The sequence below is a fragment of the Pelodiscus sinensis genome, chromosome 27, assembly GCF_052426305.1.
Source record: "Pelodiscus sinensis isolate ZL-2025 chromosome 27, ASM5242630v1, whole genome shotgun sequence".
NCBI lineage: Eukaryota > Metazoa > Chordata > Testudines > Trionychidae > Pelodiscus > Pelodiscus sinensis.
This window is the reverse complement of record NC_143078.1, coordinates 3286959-3304946: the sequence shown is the minus strand read 5'-3', so window position 1 is coordinate 3304946 and position 17988 is coordinate 3286959. Positions and strand designations below refer to the sequence as shown.

At 43.3% G+C, this 17988-nt stretch overlaps 1 protein-coding gene and 1 long non-coding RNA gene across 2 annotated transcripts in view; one reads left to right on the top strand and one right to left on the bottom strand.

Moving 5' to 3' along the window:
- Window positions 1-4402, top strand: part of LOC112545088 (uncharacterized) — a 99023-nt gene extending 94621 nt beyond the window's left edge. The window contains exon 3 of the long non-coding RNA XR_012897838.2: window positions 4263-4402. This is a non-coding gene — a long non-coding RNA (uncharacterized LOC112545088). The remainder of the gene's footprint in view (window positions 1-4262) is intronic.
- The window catches only part of KCND3 (potassium voltage-gated channel subfamily D member 3), a 250682-nt gene that overhangs the window by 117001 nt on the left and 115693 nt on the right, over window positions 1-17988 (bottom strand). The window lies entirely within an intron of this gene.

The following is a 17988-nucleotide window of genomic DNA, read 5'->3' as shown; positions in this document are numbered from 1 at the left end:
CTGTCTACACTAGCCCTCTTGTGCAAGAGGGCTTATCCCTGAGTGGGAGCGTCAAAGTATTTGTGCAAGAAGCACTGAATTCTTACATTAGAACGTCAGTGCTCTTGCACAAATTCAAGCGGCCAGTGTAGACAGCTGGCAAGTCTAGATGCACCCCCAATGTTCTTCTCCTTTTTAGCCAACTTGGAGTCAGGAGGAAAGTACATAGAAAGACAATGGCCATCTTTCCATTAATTGCCAGAGGTTTTGGATCCGGGCCTTGACGTGCTAACAAATAGGGAATGAATTAAATGGTTCAAATTCAATGCACCCTTTTGGAGATCATAAATAAGGAGCAGGTAGCACGTTTTACTATGATTTCAGAGACAGCAAATATAGATGTTGGGAAGTGGTAGCCTTATATGATTTTCTGTCTCTTTGTACCAGCCTTCATTTTAATGACCTTCGTGTTTTAGATTCTGCAAAGCCAACACTAGACATCTTCCTAATTAGCCTTACAGACAAATCACCAGTGTTAGTTCTGCCTCCTCCCACTGATCCTTATTTTCCCAAAGATAGAGGCTGTTTGCTGATTCAAGCCCCTGAATTTTCTCAATTTGAGTTGAATGTGAGGAAGCTATTTAAGCTCACTTGATCAGACAAACGCAACCGTCAATCCCCACCTATGCTTGCCTGTGGGAGAATTCCTTTGGCAGCCCGGATCTCCTTCCAAAGGGCATGTTTCAAACCTTGCCATAGGAGTAAAAACTGATCTGCCTTTAAACTTGTCTCTCCCAAGCCCCACCCTGTCACTTACAACCTCCAAGTCCCATGTTGAGGGGGGTATAAAAAAGAACATATTTATGGTCTTGTGTGTCAAAGGTTGCACAGAACATGGAATAATTTCACTGGTTGAAAGCTAACCTGCACAGTTCCTTCTTATTATTTATTATGGTTATTAATTAAACATTAATCACAGATGATCGGGCTACAAATGATTAGTCAGAACATCCAATTGATGCAAGTGACCTTTACATTGAACTTATTTGTGTCATACCTGCCCTGTCCTTCAACCTCATATGGAAACTGACCTTGCTTGGCCGGCGATTCCATTGTTAATTAAAATGTTGCCATGTTAATTCTCTAGTTTCAAGTTTATTGATGCCCCTTTGCTGAAGGTGCCGTGATATGGAGAGCTTGTGATTACAGTGCAGTAAGGATCTGCAGAAAGCGGCGAGGAGTCCTGTGGCACCTTATAGACTAACTGAAGTGTAGGAGCATAAGCTTTCATGGGCAAAGACCCACTTCGTCAGTGCAGTAAGGCTCTCCCATAATTTCTTTCCTCTACAAAGAACCTCATATTCGTTTCTAATCCTGCTGAAAGTAGGAACTACTTCAAAAGGGCAGGAAAAAGGGAAAAATTTTCTCCTAAGTAAAAGTAAACCCTGTTATATACTCTTTATAGGTAATGAATATTGTTAATTGTATTTTTCCCGCTCAGCATCATTTTATTTAGTTCGTTCCTTTTGATGAAAGCTGCTTTCTGCAGTGAGAAACTTTCTATTATGATTTTGGGTTGTTGAGGACTTACAGAATCAAAATGTTACCAGCAGCCAGCACAAAAAGTGAGGCCAAAGTGACTGGATTTATTTCTAAAATATCCCTCTCTTCTAAGAGCTGTAGGTCTGTCCCTGCCCCTTGGGTGCAATGTGCCAAAATTGCTATTTTGGTTAAACATTATATTGTGAATTAAAATGGGAAGCTGATTAGAGCCAAGTGTAAATAATGATTTTCTAGTTACCTGGTTGTGAGAGACCTTAACTGAGCCCAAGAGAGTTTATTTTTGTCTGTTAACTCTCTCTGAGATATCATTGCCAATGGAGGCCTCCAGCGGGAAAACATGTATTGGGTTAGATTTCTCTATTAAATTCATAGTGTGGTAGGAAAAAAAAGGGGCTATCATTGTCTACTGAATGCGATGACACCTTTTCCTAAGGGTCTCAGACATTCTGGGCAAAAAGTAAACAACCATATAAAAATGGCTCATATTTGGCCAGAGATCAATGGAACTCAAGAATCATACACTTCAAGCTCTATCTTATCTATCTGTCTAGCTTAAGTACTTGTATAGCCTCCATTATGCTAGTCTCTGAGTGCCTTATAATCTTTGATATATTTATCCTCACAACCCCGCTACGCAGAAGGGCAGTGCTATTATCTCCGTTTTTCAGACAAGGAACTGAAATTCAGAGAGAATAAATGACATGTCCAAGACCACACGGGAAACCTGGGACAGCAGAGACATGTTCCCTGGGTTTCCCAAGTCCTAAGATAGTGCCCTATCTGCTGAACCATTCTTCCTCCTTGAATCTGGCTTGAGTTCTGAGTTTGTCACAATTATTGGTCTCATCTCTCTAGACAAAGGCCAGGAGATTGGATTGTGCTGGGTAAAGGAACAGTTGAAAGCTCTTTGAGTTTGTAAGAAAGTGCCAAGGTAAGTGACCCCCACATAGATACCAACTGAGAATTTGGCCAATAAATAGAATGTCATTCTACAGTGGAACATCATGAAAGAAGTAATACTTTGCTCTAGTCTGGGCCAATTAGGCCTCAATTGGAGGATTGTGTCCAGTCTTGGGCACCATGTTTAGGAAAAAGGTGGAGAAATTGGAGAAGGTCCATAGAAAAGGAACAAATTGAATAAAGGTCTAGAAAACATGAGCTATGAGGGAACTGAAAGAATTGGGTTGGTTTAGTTTGGAAAAGAGAAGACTGAGGGGGGACATGATAGCAGCTAAAAGTGTGTACCTTTAGGACATGATAGTACCTAAAAGGGTGTTACAAGGAGGAGGGAGAAATATTGTTCTCCTTGGCCTCTGAGGACAGGACAAGAAGCAATGGGCTTAAACTGCAGCAAGGGAGGTTTAGGTCGGACATGGGAAAAAACTTCCTAACTGTCAGGGTGGTTAAACACTGGAATAAATTGCCTAGGGAGATTGTGGAATCTCAACAAGATAGCACCACCATTTTGGTACTTACCTCCTGCCAGGTTGCTCACAGAGCATTGTTTGCACAGCAGGGAATGGCATTTTCATTACCTATAAGAACACATACAAAGAAATGTCTGGGAGAGACTTTAAAGCTATTCTTAGAGAGGTCCCTTCCCAAGGGTGACAGTCACCACTTTGGATAACTTCCTGCAGCTGAGGTCTAGCAGCATGTTGCGTCACATGAGGGATTTGACGCATGGATAAAATCCTCTAAACCTGCTTCTGTGGGTTTGGCGATTTTTGTACAGCTCAAATGCACAAAGCCACATCTGCGCCCTGGCTTGCGGGATGGCTCAGTGAAACTGCATTTACCTCTCCAGCAAACTCTGCTGGGTTTATTTTCTTTTTAATAGTCAACGACATTGGGGTTTGGCGGGTTTTTTTGTTTGCTTTGTGTTTTTGAAAATCCCTGGAAGAAAACCAGTCAGAAGTCAATGATCTGTGCATATTTTCCAGACGTCTCCCTATCTTTGCCCTCCAGCCAGAGCGACTCTATTATAATTCAAATCTAAACATAAAAACAGCCAACATTCTTCAGCTGGGAAGTTGGAAATGTCTAAGTTAATATGCTAGGCAGCAGGGCTAGTAAAGCAGCTGATTCAAAGTGACCCAGCAATTCTCCCTCCATCTCTTAGATTTGCAGCACCATTAAATTTGGTCCCTTAATATCATCTGAAGCTGAAGTAACATTTTATTCCCCTCCTCCCAGAGTTGCTGTACTCAGAAACCTGAGGAAAAAGCAAATATTGACAGGCCAACCCTCCACAACCTGGTTCCTGGATATATTATTTCCATTCCTCCGAAGGTCCTTTCCTCATCAACCAGATGCAGCTACATTGCAAATGTCAAGCCACACTGTGGCTACATCTAGACTGCAGGAATTTGTCAGCAGAGGCAATGTAAATGAAGTGCTCATTAGCATTTCTCACGCTCTCATTTGCATAGTATCTTCTGATCCTTTCTGCAGAAAAGGTTTTTGCGCAAAAAAAGTAGTGTAGATGGGGCCATTTTGCACACAAAAAATCCCTTTTGCGCAAGATCCTGTATTCCTCCTTTTTTGAGGCACAAGGGATTATGTTTTGCCATTCGGAGCACAGGTATGGCTCTGGCTGGTCTGAATGTGGTTGCTCTGGTTTGAATCCTGTCTAGACATGTCAACTCCTTCTCCTTCGGGGGCCTGCTCTTAGAAAGCCTCAACTTCTTATGTTTGTTTTGTTTTGTTTTGTTTTGCAGAGTGATGACAGCGAATGTCACTGCCCATGAAAACTGGAGACAAGCCATTATTATCTGATGCCCAAGCTGCATAGATGAGGAACATTGACTAATAGTTCAGAACCTCTGCTAGACATTAGGCAGCATAGCACAGACAAGGTAAGTATAATATGGAGCCAGGTAAATGTCAGCCTTGTATTCTCCCCTTCCCGTTGGTGCCACTGGCTTTGGCTCTGTGACAGGGCATCTGCCCCGCACTGGCCCTTTCAGGATTAAAACTGGGGAGAGGGCTGGAGCAGTGAAGCTGTGCAAACAATTAGGGCCCAGTTGAGGGCAGGGTAAATAAAGGCTCCTGGTGAGGTGGAGACAGACACACTCTTGCTCCAGCTGGGGAGCTGGAGGGACCTGGCTGCAGGGAAGCTGGAGGCTTCTTGAGACAGAGAAGGGCAGGGGCACTCTGATCTAACGTCACTCCCAGGCTGCAGAGCCTGAGGCAAGGCCTGAGCATACTACTGCTGCAGGGTCACAGGTAGAGATAGGAGAAAGCAGCAGGTCCACACCCCCTTGCCATTGATGAGCAGTCAAACGGCAGTTTACCCCCAAGCATGGGCGCTGGGTGCAAAGGACCTACAACAAGAGCGGCTCAAAATCTACTCAACTTGCAAGCTCCAGTGCAACTTGTGTACATAGCTGAGGTTTGAATAAGCAGAGCAGTGGCCCCACCATAAATCTGCACTTCTAAAAGTACAGATGCAGGTTTAGAAGCCAACTGGAACCCCTTTGGGAAATTTGATCCACGGCATCTTTCTCATCAGGCAACAAGCGAAGTATTAGCCAGGCAGCAGATCTCTCTGTTTTAGCTGCTTGAAATAACTAGTGATCTCAGTCCTATTTCTAGTGGTCACTTGGTACTAACTGGCCAGGAATCAGGAACATGAAACCGTGGAATATGATACTTAGCAGACTGTATTATGACGGTGCTATTGTCTATATGCTCTAAGCCAGTGTTTCCCAATTTTATTTGGCCACGGATCCCTTTTCAACTTGAAAGAATTTCAAGGAACCCCTAGGGTTCCCAGGGTAAAATCTGTCAAACAAAAAGAAAAAGAAAAAAAAAAAAAAAGACCCACCAGAACTGGTCAAGCAAAAAATAAAAAATAAAAAGCTGCAAAATAGACTCTGTCTCTTTAAGAGGGGGTGGAGGAGCACCACATTCTCGCGGAACCCTTACTTTTGTTTCGTGGAACCCCGGGGTTTTCCCTTTCTGGCATGCAACTATACGGGTGATTGGTTATTAATTCAGTCTCATATGTAATAAATAGTACCCATTGCTAACTGAGTATATATGAAGTGGCTGTGTAATAGAATATATTCCTGGGGCACATGGAGCTAAAGACAGGCTTATTCCCCCTCTGAGAAGTGGTGTAATCCCACAACAAATGCATAACCGTCTGTTGTTCTGTTTGTAAAATTACTGTTGACTTCATGAATCGACAAAAGAAGTAAGATTGATTAACTCCCAGACATGCAGCTGCTCCCTATAATTCTGTGAATCTGGGGTTTAATTCATCAGATTACTTCTTCAGTCATGTTGATTAATTTAAAATACCTAGCCAGAGAGGGGAGAACGAACATGAGAAAGATCTTTACGGATATGATCCAAGCTAGATAAATTCATGGAGGTAGATACATTCATAAAGCTAGATAAATTCATGAAGCTAGATAGATTCATGGAGGCTAGGTCCATCAATGGCTACTAGCCAGGATGGGTAGGAATGGTTTCCCTAGGCTATGTCTACACTATGACTTTTGCTGCAAGAGCATATGCAAATGAAGTGTGGATTAGCATTTTCCCACACTTCATTTGCATACTCTCTTTCATTTCATTTATCTTGAGCAAAAAGGGGATTTTTGCGCAAAAAGGAAAAGTCCATACTGCCTGTTTTTGCACAAAACCCCCTAGCGCAGAAATGGAATGACAGAGAGTATGCAAATGAAGCACAGGAAAATGCTAATCTGGCCTTCAATTACTTAGGCTCTTGCAACAAAAGTCATAGTGTAGACGTAGCCCTAGACTCTGTTAGTCAAAAACTGGGAATGGGTAACAGAATGGAACCTGATGATGATTCCCTGTTCTGTTCATTCCCTTTGGGGGCACCTAGTATTGGCCATTGTCAGCAGACAGACACTGGGCTAGGTGGACCTTTGGTCTGATGCAGTGTGGCCATTCTTATGTTCTTATGACATGTTCCCACCAGAGAAAAGTCCAAGTCAGAACTCCAGATTCAAGTACCTCTGACTTCTAAACTTGGAATTGGAATTGGAATCTGGGTCCAAACTTTGGGTTTCAAGACTATGTCTAGTTCACACACGCAACATTTGGCCCACCTGTTTGTTTTTTTCATTACTGAATTTCTGTGCATGAGAAAAAAAACAGTTTTGCGTACGTACAGGCTGCCTTTGTGTACAACACAACTGAGTGATTAGAAATCTCCCCAACTTGCATGTACAAATGCAATTTGCACATGTGTTTGAGTTTCCATGCATGCGTAAAAACAAGCAGAGGCATGTGTATTTTCGGGATATCTGATCCATAACAAAATGGAGCTAAGGTCTGGTAAACAAATTTTAAATCCAAATCAGTTAACTATTTAGAATAAAATGGTGATGTGGGTGGAAATATAAAAAGGAGTAGTCTGGAAGGGAGGAGGGTTGGAAATGAGTGTACAGGTTGAAACTCTCTAGTCTGGCATTCTCTGGTCCAGCAACATCTGTGATCTGGCATGATTTTAGTTAACCAGATGTCCACTAATCAGGGGTGTGGCCAAGTTTTTCATGGTCCCATAAAGTCTGATTGCAGCCACTAGTCCTGGCTCTCAGGGTTCTGTGCTGTGATTTAGCTCAAATTTACCCCTACATGTCTTCTAAGAGCTCAGCACACAGTGGAAGTGTTGGTATTGCTGCTATACAATATTGACCTCCCGTGGTTCGGCAAATTCTCTGGTTTGGCACCGGCCAGGTCCCGAGGGTGCCGGACTAGAGAAGTTCAACCTGTACTGACAAGTTGTACTTCAGCAGATTTCATTCCTCAAGAGCCAGTGTCTGTCAACAATGCTCAGCAGGCCTTGGATTAACCCCTATCTGCAGGCTGGCGTTCTGACTGCATGCATGCCAAGTACTTGTATATTCACACTGTTCATTTACGCTTCATAACCAAATAAGCATGCCTAGTGAAAAGTAATGCTGGGCTGCTTGGCTGAGTACCTCCCAGCCATCATGTTCTTGGGGTAATTATTTTAATAAATATGAATTGTGGGACTCCTGCCTAGAAGTGGAATAGAAATCTAATCTATAATACAGATGGATAGAAGTGCAGCTGTACTATGTTAATTAAGTATATACCAAACATATGGCAATACACCTCCAGAACAACAGGCCCAGATACAATTAGCTCTTGTGCATGCATAAAGCATTAGTCAACTACTCAACAAAATGCATAAGTCATAACCTCAGATTGATGAAATTACCACTGTAAACTCTTTCACTTAGCTTGTAGAAACATTTACCTAGTCACCAAAATGATGGGGAGCTTTTCTTTTTCTTTTTGAAAATCATTGGTTTTGTTATTTGATTATTTTATTTCGAATCTGCCATTTAGCTTTGTTTCTGAAGAGTGAAAGGAAGACGTAGGGAAATGTAAACCTACTGGGCTTGATTTAACACTGCCATGAATCTTGTGCAGACATTTATACGAGTTCAAAGGGAGTTGAAAATGCTATGTTCTGATTATGGTCTCAAGCCCATTGTACTGGTATAAAGAACCACCTCCAAGTGCAGTGCAAGAGAACCCAGGTGCAGACTCTGTGAATAAAATGGAAGAGTAATGGATACTCGGACACACTATGTTATATTGTTACTATTTATTTGTATTCCATAGCACCTAGATGCATGAGATCCACTGTGCTAAGACCTGGGCAAACGTAGAAGGTACGTCTAGACTGCAAGGCTATTTCGGGATACCGGAGGTATCCCAAAATAGCTACCCTCCATCCAAGGAATGCGTTCGCTATTTCTAAATAATTTTCAAAATAACAGACATGGTATTTCGGCATCCCTGTAAACCTCGTTCCACGAGGAATAAGTGATGTCTCGAAATAGTGCTGTATTTTGAAATTTGGTGCCGTGTAGAGGTGCCAATCTTCAAAACAGCCTATTTCAAAATAAAATTGAAAGAAGATGCGCAATTTGTGTAACGCAGAATGCCTATCTTATTTCAGTTTTAGAGTGCAGTCTAAATGTAGCCATACAATGAGATGCTGGATCCATTGAAGTCAATGTCAATACTCCCTCAATCAGACCAGAATTTCACCAATAACAAAGACACAGTTTGTGCCTCCAGCGAATATTCCAGTCTAAATTTTACAAAAACAAAAAAACAATAAAAAAAAACAAATCAAGAGGAGCAAGGGGTAATGGTGAGACAAGTCTGATCCAAAGTCTGCTCCCCAGTTAGCCCTTTGGGGGCCAGTCTGAATGGATTTCTCAGATGTTCCTGCTTAATTTCAGAGTGGGTCCCTGCATCATTCCTGCTAACATCTTATCTACCCGGTTCCTGAATCTGCAGCCATGGTGCTACAACATTCTCTCTGCAGCCCGACTATTCTTACTGCTAAAAGCTTTGTTCTATTAGCTACCCTACAGTTTTCCTTCTGAGCTGTGCAGTAAGAGGCCTCTGTTCTTTTTGCAACCATCTTTGGAGACTCTGAATATTTCCCTTCCTTCATTTATATTGTACTCGGAGGGCATTTGTTATTACTGTTATTAGACAAATAACCATAGGATATAGGAGCATAAATTTGGGAGCGCACCAAATCCTAATTAAGGACCATGCTTTCCTCTTCTTCCTCAAAATAAAAGCTCTCCCTTAGAACCATTGAAGCCAAATGTCTGTTTTCTTCCTGATTTTGCTGGACATTGGACCATGGTTTCACTTGTCTCACTTAGGGCACATCTAGGCAGCAGGGCTAAAGCCAAAATAAGCTACACAATTTGAGCTACGTCAATTGCATAGCTTAAATCAAAATAGCTTATTTTGGCTTTTGGCGCTGTCTGCACAGCAGGAAGTCAGAGGCAGAGCACTCTTTCTCCGACTTCCCTTACTCCGCGTACAATGAGGGTTACAGGAGTCGGAAGTTCTCCAGCTCGACATTATTTTGACATTATGTCGAAATAACTGCTTGTAGTGTAAATGCCGACTAAGTTATTCTGAAATAACAGTGCGGTGTAGATGTGAAAGAGTGAAGGGTGAAAAAGAACAAAAGTTTATCCAACTTCATTCAGACACAATAATTGTCCACTTCAAGCTGTGTTTGGTGATTCAGATAACTTGCTATTTAAAACGAAGGTACAGTGGCCCCATGTGCTTATTCCAATGAAGAGAAATATTACCTATTTAAAAAGACACTTGCAGAGACTTCTCTTATTCCCAGACTATTTTAACAGACTATAATTACTTTTCACACCTTAACTGTATCTAATTCACCAACACCGCCCCCCGCCCCAGTGCACTCCGTACACACATACACACATCTGTTAATCTGTTAACAAGGGGCAAACTGCTTTCCTGTCAGTTCAGTGCAGGAGACCAGGACCACACTGTTCACCTTCCAGGGAGGTGTTGTTCAGAGGGCACAAAGCTTGAAAAGTCCCCTGGGATTTTATAGATTTATAGAGAAGAACTGGAGTGGGAGCCCCCATGCACCACGTCCTTCAGACTAACAGGTTTGTATATTAAGGGAAAAATAGTATCTTATAAATTGTAGGTAACACTAAAAAAGGAAATCATAACCATGCTAATACCTGTGTGCTTCCAGTGCCGTAATGGCGCATGGAAAAGTGCTTTTGATTTGAATGAGTGTGACCAAGTGGATCACGGAAATCCCCTGGGGATTATAACCCATTGCGCTGTTCAAGCCATACATGCCTGCCTTCCTGCCTTCTGGGGTGCTCCACCACCCTGTCCTGCTCAGCCAGAAGCTCTGGTCTCACCCGGCCAAAGCACAGAGTTGGGGTAACAGCCCCCATGCACAGCAACACAGACACTGAACCAGTTCAACTCTGGGAGGGCTCAACTAGAAGGCTATTGACAGCACCCAGGAAAACAACCCCCAAAAAGGACCAAACCCCCAAACAAATCCATCTTTCCCTGAGTAAAAGTTTTACACGGAGAAAGCTCATAAGATCCACCCCCTCTATCAATGTAATAGAGATATTCACAGTGATTCCCCCCCCCAGTAACAGTTATTGACACGGGGCTTGATAAGAAACAAGAGTACTTTTATCAAGTATAAAAAGCAAGATTTAAGTGATTGCAAGAGAAAACAGACTAAAGTAAGTTATTATACCAAAATAAACAGACACGTCAGCTAATTCTAATACACTAAGGCAGAGGTTCTCAAACTTTGTGATATCGTGATCCTCCTCTAAGTTGCTCATGACCCCCCGGGGGATTGGGGCCCACAGTTTGAGAAACGCGGCACTAAGGGTTTGTGCACACAGCAACGTTATTGCAAACTAACATAGTGCATGTCTACACTACAAGCCTTTATTTTGCAATAATGTCAAACTGGAGGACTTGTTACTCCAACCCCTTCATGAGGAGTAAGGGAAGTCAAAGGAAGAGTGTTCTTCCTTTGACTTCCAGCAGTGTGGAGAGCGCCTAAAGCCGAGTTGAGCTATTTCAACTTAAGCCACGCAATTGATGTTGCTGAAGTTGCGTAGCTTAATTTGATTTTAGCCCTTCTGGGCAGTCATGCCCTAAGAAAAGTTGTTCATGCTATAGTTCTCCTCCTTGGTCTTATCTCAGGCCAGCACTGATCTTTTTCTGATCTGGGCCCAGAAGGTTGCAGAGCCCATGGCAGGGCCAGCAGGCAGTGGGACCCTGAGGGCCAGCAGAACTCATGGGGCTGTCAGGTGATGGAACCCCAAGAGCCAACTGGGCCAGCGGAACTATGGAAGGGCTGACAAAGTGCATGAGGTTGGCAGGACCCTGAGTGGGCAGCCCAGAAGCCAGGACCCGGGGTAGGACAAGCTGGCAGCAGGGCCAGCCCCAGGTGCTGGGAAGCAGAATGCAAAACTTGGGGGTGCTGCAGCACTCCCTGTACCTCTACTTCTGACACCTATGCCAATTAGAACTGGATTCCTAGTCCCAGCTAATTTAATAGAACAAAACACCTGTCTTACAGTGATGTTGTTGCTGCTGTTAGTGCTAACAGCCGCATGAGACCAGAATTACTGAGGCAGTGATGGAAGAGGGGGTCTTTTCATTCTCGTTGGACTCTGATGGCCAGATGAAAAAAAGTCCTGGATACAGGAGCAGGTTGAAGAACAGGATGTAAAATTCATTTGCTCCCATCTTTTGTTCAAAATTCAAAATGTTGACCACAATAGTTCATAAATGCATGAAATTTGAAAAACTCCAACCAACTCTGTGGGATACTTTGCCTGAAGCATGAAGGCATTCCTTATCCTAATACACTTTCACAGCTTGTCAGTTTAGCTTTGAAGGTTCAAAAGCAGTTGTCTATCACAAAAAAGGAGTGTTTCTTAGAAATGAAAAGCTCTGTGTATTTCTAGATGCCAGGTATTTCTAGAAGTCAGATTCAATTTAAGAACCACATATGATCAAAGTAAACAAGGGAGCTGCCCAGCTGACAATTGCTTTTCCTGGCTACTTTCAAGGTTTTGAGGTCTAGTTTGGTTCTTGATTGAAATGAATGCATAACCTTTCAAACACCTTGCCTGATTCAGAGCAGAGTTTTTATTCATAATCATCATCAATCAGGTAGACCAGAGCTACTCAACACATGGCCCATGGGCCGCATGCATCCTGCAGCTATGGTTTGTGGCCCATGGGTGGGAGTCAAAACAAAAAAGTAGTCCATATAATGGTCTTCTGTTGATATGCATTTTAGTAGTTAAATTCCTGGACTGCCATTGCTCACTAAAAGTGCCGTCATATGGGTGGAAATCGGGTAAATATTGCATTTTAGTAATATCAGCAGAACTGACTTAAATGGGGCCTGCGTGTTGTGTAGTCTTGCTAACTTAATCTTTGTATTCATGCCCATCAGTGTGAAAGAAGCTATTTGCATATATATTTGCATGTATATGCGTGTGATGGGGCAGACAGAGCCCATCCTCCATGCGGGAGACCTTCCAGCACCCTGGCCAGCAGCAGGGCAGTGGAGAAGTCCTCCAAGCAGGGTCGAGAGGCAGCTTGCTTTGTAGCCAATTAGAGTATGTTAGGATACTATATAAGGAGCTGCTAGTGACAGGTAGGCAGTTCCAACCTGGAGCTCAACCTGGCAGACCTCTGGGCTGACGGGACACCAGCACCTTGGACACCTCTGACTGTGAGCTGGGCCTGTGCAGCTAAGCCAAGCTAGACCCTTTGGCACAAGGCTAGCCGGCAGCAACTCTGAGGAATGCCGGACAAGGGGAACTTTACAACTAGGCCCTAGAGAAGGGCTAGGATGAAACGGCATCCTGGGGAAGTGGCCCAGGGACATGACCAGAACTGTGGACTCTGAAACCAGGCAGGTAACTGCTACCTATAGGGTTCCTGGTCTGGGATCCAGAGGAGTGGGTGGGCCTGGGTCTCCCCCACCCCCAGCTACTAAGGGGCACGCACAGACAAGACTGAACCTGTTACAATGCAACTACACTTAAGTTGCGGCTATCTGCATGCGCTGTGAGTATTATTGTGGCCCTCGGGGCTTCCAAAATTGAGTAGCCCTGAGGTAGACCAAGAACATAAACCTGGGCTTTCTAGCAGTTCTCTAATTGCCAGGCTAAAAGTGGGCTAAAAGTGGGAGTCTTGCCAAAATCTTCCCAATGAAAACTTCATTGAAACAGCTATGGGTCTGCAAAAGGCTTTGGCTGTGACAATACAACATATTTCTTCAGCTCTAAAATAAGAGTCTCCACACCCAGTCTACCTACCCTTTCCCCCATTCACATTAAGAGGCCTGATTCTTCTTTCACTTTTGCAGGTGTAAATGAAGAGTATTGATTATCTGTTTGTTTGTGTATTAGAACCCATCACCATACAGGTTGAACCTCTGAAGTCTAGAACCCTCAGGACCTGACTGATGCTGAACCAGAGACTTTTCCAAACTACAGACAGTCAATATTGTCTAACAGCATCACCAACACTTCCACTGCTTCCTGGGCTCTTAGAAAACATTTAAGGTTAAATTAGAGCTAAATCATAGCACAGAACTCTGAGAGCCAAGACTGATGGCTGTAAACAAACTTTATGGGACCATGGAAAACTTGACCACACCCTTGATAAGTGAACATACCCCCTAAGTAAAATCATGCTAGAAAACGGATGTTGCCAGACCAGAGAGTGCTGGACTAGAGAAGTTCAACTTGTCATAACAGAGCATTTCCATGTTTAGTAGATTGGCACACAAAGGAACACCACTGACTTCTAATTAAATCCACCAGGTACAAACTTGTGCATTAGAAGGATAATCTGCCTGTGTGTCATATTCACCCTGACACTGACTTGCAAATAAACTTCAACAGCTATGATCATATTATTAAACTATAGCTATAGAGATTTGTTATAGAGATTTGTTCTCTCACATCAGCATGTGAATTTGAGATTCATTCATTGGACTAAATGGTCTACCGAGAACCCCTAAAGTCCTACACTTCTATGAGTCTATGATTGATTGATTTATCTGTCTTTTCTCTCTCTCTCTCTCTCTCTTTCTGTTTTTTGCATAGGAATGGAGATTAAAATTTCTACCTTATAGCTGCAGCTGAATGGGCTTCTAAGCTTCCCAGGCTGTCAGGAGATTAGTGCTGCAGGGTATATGCTGGAAGGACTCTTTATTCATTAATGGCCCATAATGTATTTGCATAGGTGATAGCCAGTCCCAGCCTGCCCAGTGGATTAAAGGAAGACGGTTCTTTCATTTTTCATATTCTGCGACTCTCATTTAATGCCGTAAATAAACCAGAATTATTTGTGCCATGCGCCTTAAGTCTTCTTTCCGAAAGGCTGCCACTGATTATCTACCTTTTTATTTTCCATCATTAATCTGCCCTCCTTACTTCAGTGCTCTATTCATGTACTAATCCCAGCTGTCATGTATAGAGATGTTAAGAGATGGAAGCCTAATCCCAGCATGGTTTTCATTCTCTGTCTAATGTATTTATATAGATTCACTTGGCATAAGCTTTTTGTACTGGGGTCTTAGCAAAGCAGGATGCTTAAATGACCATTGTTACCTGGACTGAGCATATCTGAACATATATGGCTTTGCAATAGTGTTATTCAAATTAAAGGAAATGCTGTTATGTTTCTAAATTGCATTTTAATCCTTTTTGATAATGCTACCAGGGCAAAAGTGGGTGCTGCATTAAAAGGTTTGCGGGGAAGAACTAACATTAAAAAGATCCCAACAAACCAGGTTTTTCTTTTTTGCTTAAATATAATCCCTGAAAGAGGAGCTGATGTAGGCGGAGATCCTGGTGGATCATTGATTAGGGCTGACGCTGGCATCCACATTGCTGTGTGAGAACACAAAACGCTATCTTGCAAAGCACTAAGTGCATGTTTTAGAACCGTGGTGTCTAACCAGTTCTGAAGCAGAAGCCTCGACAGTGGTTACTACTATAGCGAACTAGCCACATTATTCTGAAAATGTTAATAATTTTGTGAGCCAGCTAGCCACACTCCACCAGCCATACAGCCACATGTAGCTAGTGTGTTCGACACCACAGTTTTAGAAGAACATAAGTGACTCCATTGTGCTTAAGTCAGTTAGGTCTGTTTAAATATTCTGCACTAGGACCTTAGAGAAGAAAGGTCAGATTACAATCTCCTTACCCCACAAGTAGTCCCATTGGCTTAACTGACTGCTCGTCATCTCATCCTCTAACATCATCCTGTCTCCCTACTTTGGCCAGTACCTGCTGTCTCAGAGCAAGACACAAACTCATTAAAAAGATCCCAACAAACCAGGTTTTTCTTTTTTGCTTAAATAAAATCCGTGCTTAATCCATCGTGCATTGATGGAAGACAGAAGACAGGCATTCCTCTCTAACCACAACATGCAACCAGTTGTTGTCCTGATGCAAAATTATATAATTTTATATTTTAAATTAATTTAACATTTCAATTAATTATTTTATAATTAAAATTAATATATTTCCTTTTCCTTCCTGAGCAGGTTAGTTTCATTCTATGTTAAGAACTTAGGGCCCTTTGACACCTCCACTAAAAGCTCTGCCTTGTTTTTAACACTGCAACTTTAACTTTTTTCCTCCCTTGATAATCTCTGGCTTCTTCCTAAACTCATCTGTTTGCTGCTCCTCCCCTCCCTGCTCCCCCTTCCTTGGTGTTATTCAGCTGTGTCCCCTGACCTTGAGAGCCATGCAGCTGGACGCTGTGCCAACCCCACCAGCCAATTCAGGGTTGTGTTTCATCCAGCCCACAGGAGACAGCTGCACATGTTCATCGACGGAGGTGAAAATTCACACCAGTGACCAGCTGGCTAAAGGTTGGAGTGTGCCTAGATCTCTCAACGTTTCACTGTACGCTGTAGTCAACACTGGAATTATGAGGGAAAGAGAAGAGAGCCAATGACATTGCCCCGTGCCTTGTGAGCCGTGTTAGTGAGTTGCTAAGAAGTTAGCTAGCCAGAAAATCCCGACTGGTCCTCCCTACATAGGAGCAGCAGCTGCACACTGCCTACATCGTTAACTCACCAACAATTAATACAGCTTGGAGATTAAGGCCCCCTCATGTTTATTCATGTCTTGACTCATTCGGAATATTTTCCACAATGCCAGCAACTCCTCTGGTGAAAACTTTTGTTTCCAGCTGCACTTGCTGGGGCGCAGTCCCGAGCTCTTCACAGCAGCCTCCTCCGCAATGAAACGGGAGACCCGACAAAGGGGCAAGAAGGCTCAGGAGAGGCAGCCACGGATGTGCAGGCCCTGGAAAACCAATCTGGGCACGTGGCTGAAAGCAGCTTTGAGAGGAGGGGAGGATTGACAAATGGGACGTCATGAGCGTGTTTCCAAAGGAATCCGTTGCACTAGGTATTAGTCCTAAGTACAAACTGCAGGGAGATTTGCATTTTATTCTCTTTATCCAACGTGAATCCCCTAAAGCCCCTCCTTTCTCTTCCCCAATTCAGCCTTTAATTACTAAAAAAGCAGCAAATCCCCTTAATAAAGTTCCTGGAGAACAGTGAGCTCATCTGAGGTTAGATGGTGTGTGCTCACACACAGATGTGTGTGCACACTCTCATCTGGACTGATGCATGTACATACCCTCTCACACACCTACACGTGTACACGTCCATTTTTCCTCTCTGCTTCACAATGGAGATCAGAAGCACAATTGCCCGCATACCACAAAGATAGGCTGTGTTCGGACGGTCTCTCTTGGAGGGATGGGACATAGTGGTATCTGTTCTGTCCCACCTCTGAAGAGAACCTCGCGAAAAAAACGTGTTCTCATGAGCACAGGACCGTTGGTCCCCACCGGAAGTGGAGGTGTCAAAACAAACGAACAAACAAAAAAACAAAAACGAAACAGCAGTGCAAAAACCTGCCTCCCTCTGTGCTGAACTCACCTTCCTTGCTGCAGTGCTCACATTAGTCTATCAGTCTAGTCCCAGTCCTGGAGTGAAGGACAAATTGCATTGATTTCTGGAATATAAAGCAAGCTTCTTGAAAACAACATAATCATTGCAACCAGACTCTAAGAGACGCCAGAGCCCTAGAGGCTGGCTGTGAATGTGTCCCTTTCAGAGGTTGAGTCTTAAATGAAGTTCTGTAATCCCTCCTCCATCAACATGGAAAAAGGTTTGGAAGATCGATTCTTCCTTGAAGTCTCTAGCAGCCACTTACAGTACTGACAAGAGAGTTCATTTCTCCAGTTAGTTCATAAGAAGATAAGAACAGCTAGACTGGGTCAGACCAAAGGTCCATCTATTCCAGGGTCCTGTCTACCCACAGTGGCCAATACCAGGTGCCCTAGAGGGAATGATCAAAAGAGGGAATCATCAAGTGATCCCTCTCCTGTCATCCATTCCCCACCTCTGACAGAGGCTAGGGACTGCCATTGATAGACCTGTCCTCCATGAATAGCCATTGATGAACCTGTCCCCCATGAATTTATATATCTCTTTCCTGAACCCTGTTAAAGTCCTGGTCTTCACAACATACTCTGGCAAGGAGTTCCACAGATTGACTGTGCATTGCATGAAGAAAACCTTCCTTTTTAAAAAAAATCTGCTACCTATTCATTTCATTTGGTGACCCCCTAGTTCTTATTTATGGGAACAAGTAAATAACTTTTCCTTATTCACTTTCTCCACACCTGTCATGATTTTGTAGGGTTGCATCTCTAAGGTAGTGTGGCCAGATGTCCCAATTTTATAAGGCCAGAGGTTCTGATTTTACAGGGACCAAGACAATCAGGCTCGGATCCCAAGTGGCATTCTCTGGGCCCTGCTGGAATAAGAACAGCACTAAGAGTACATTCCGAGTTTTGGTTGTTCAAGGAACAGAATGTCGTGGTGCTGAGTCCCAGCACGGAGTGGCTTCTTCTCAAGCTCCGGTTCTGTAGATTGCAGCTAGTGCTGCCACCAACGTTCCCTCTTTCTTTCCCATCCATGTGTGGAATACATTTTTCGATGTGCACCACCAGTAAAAA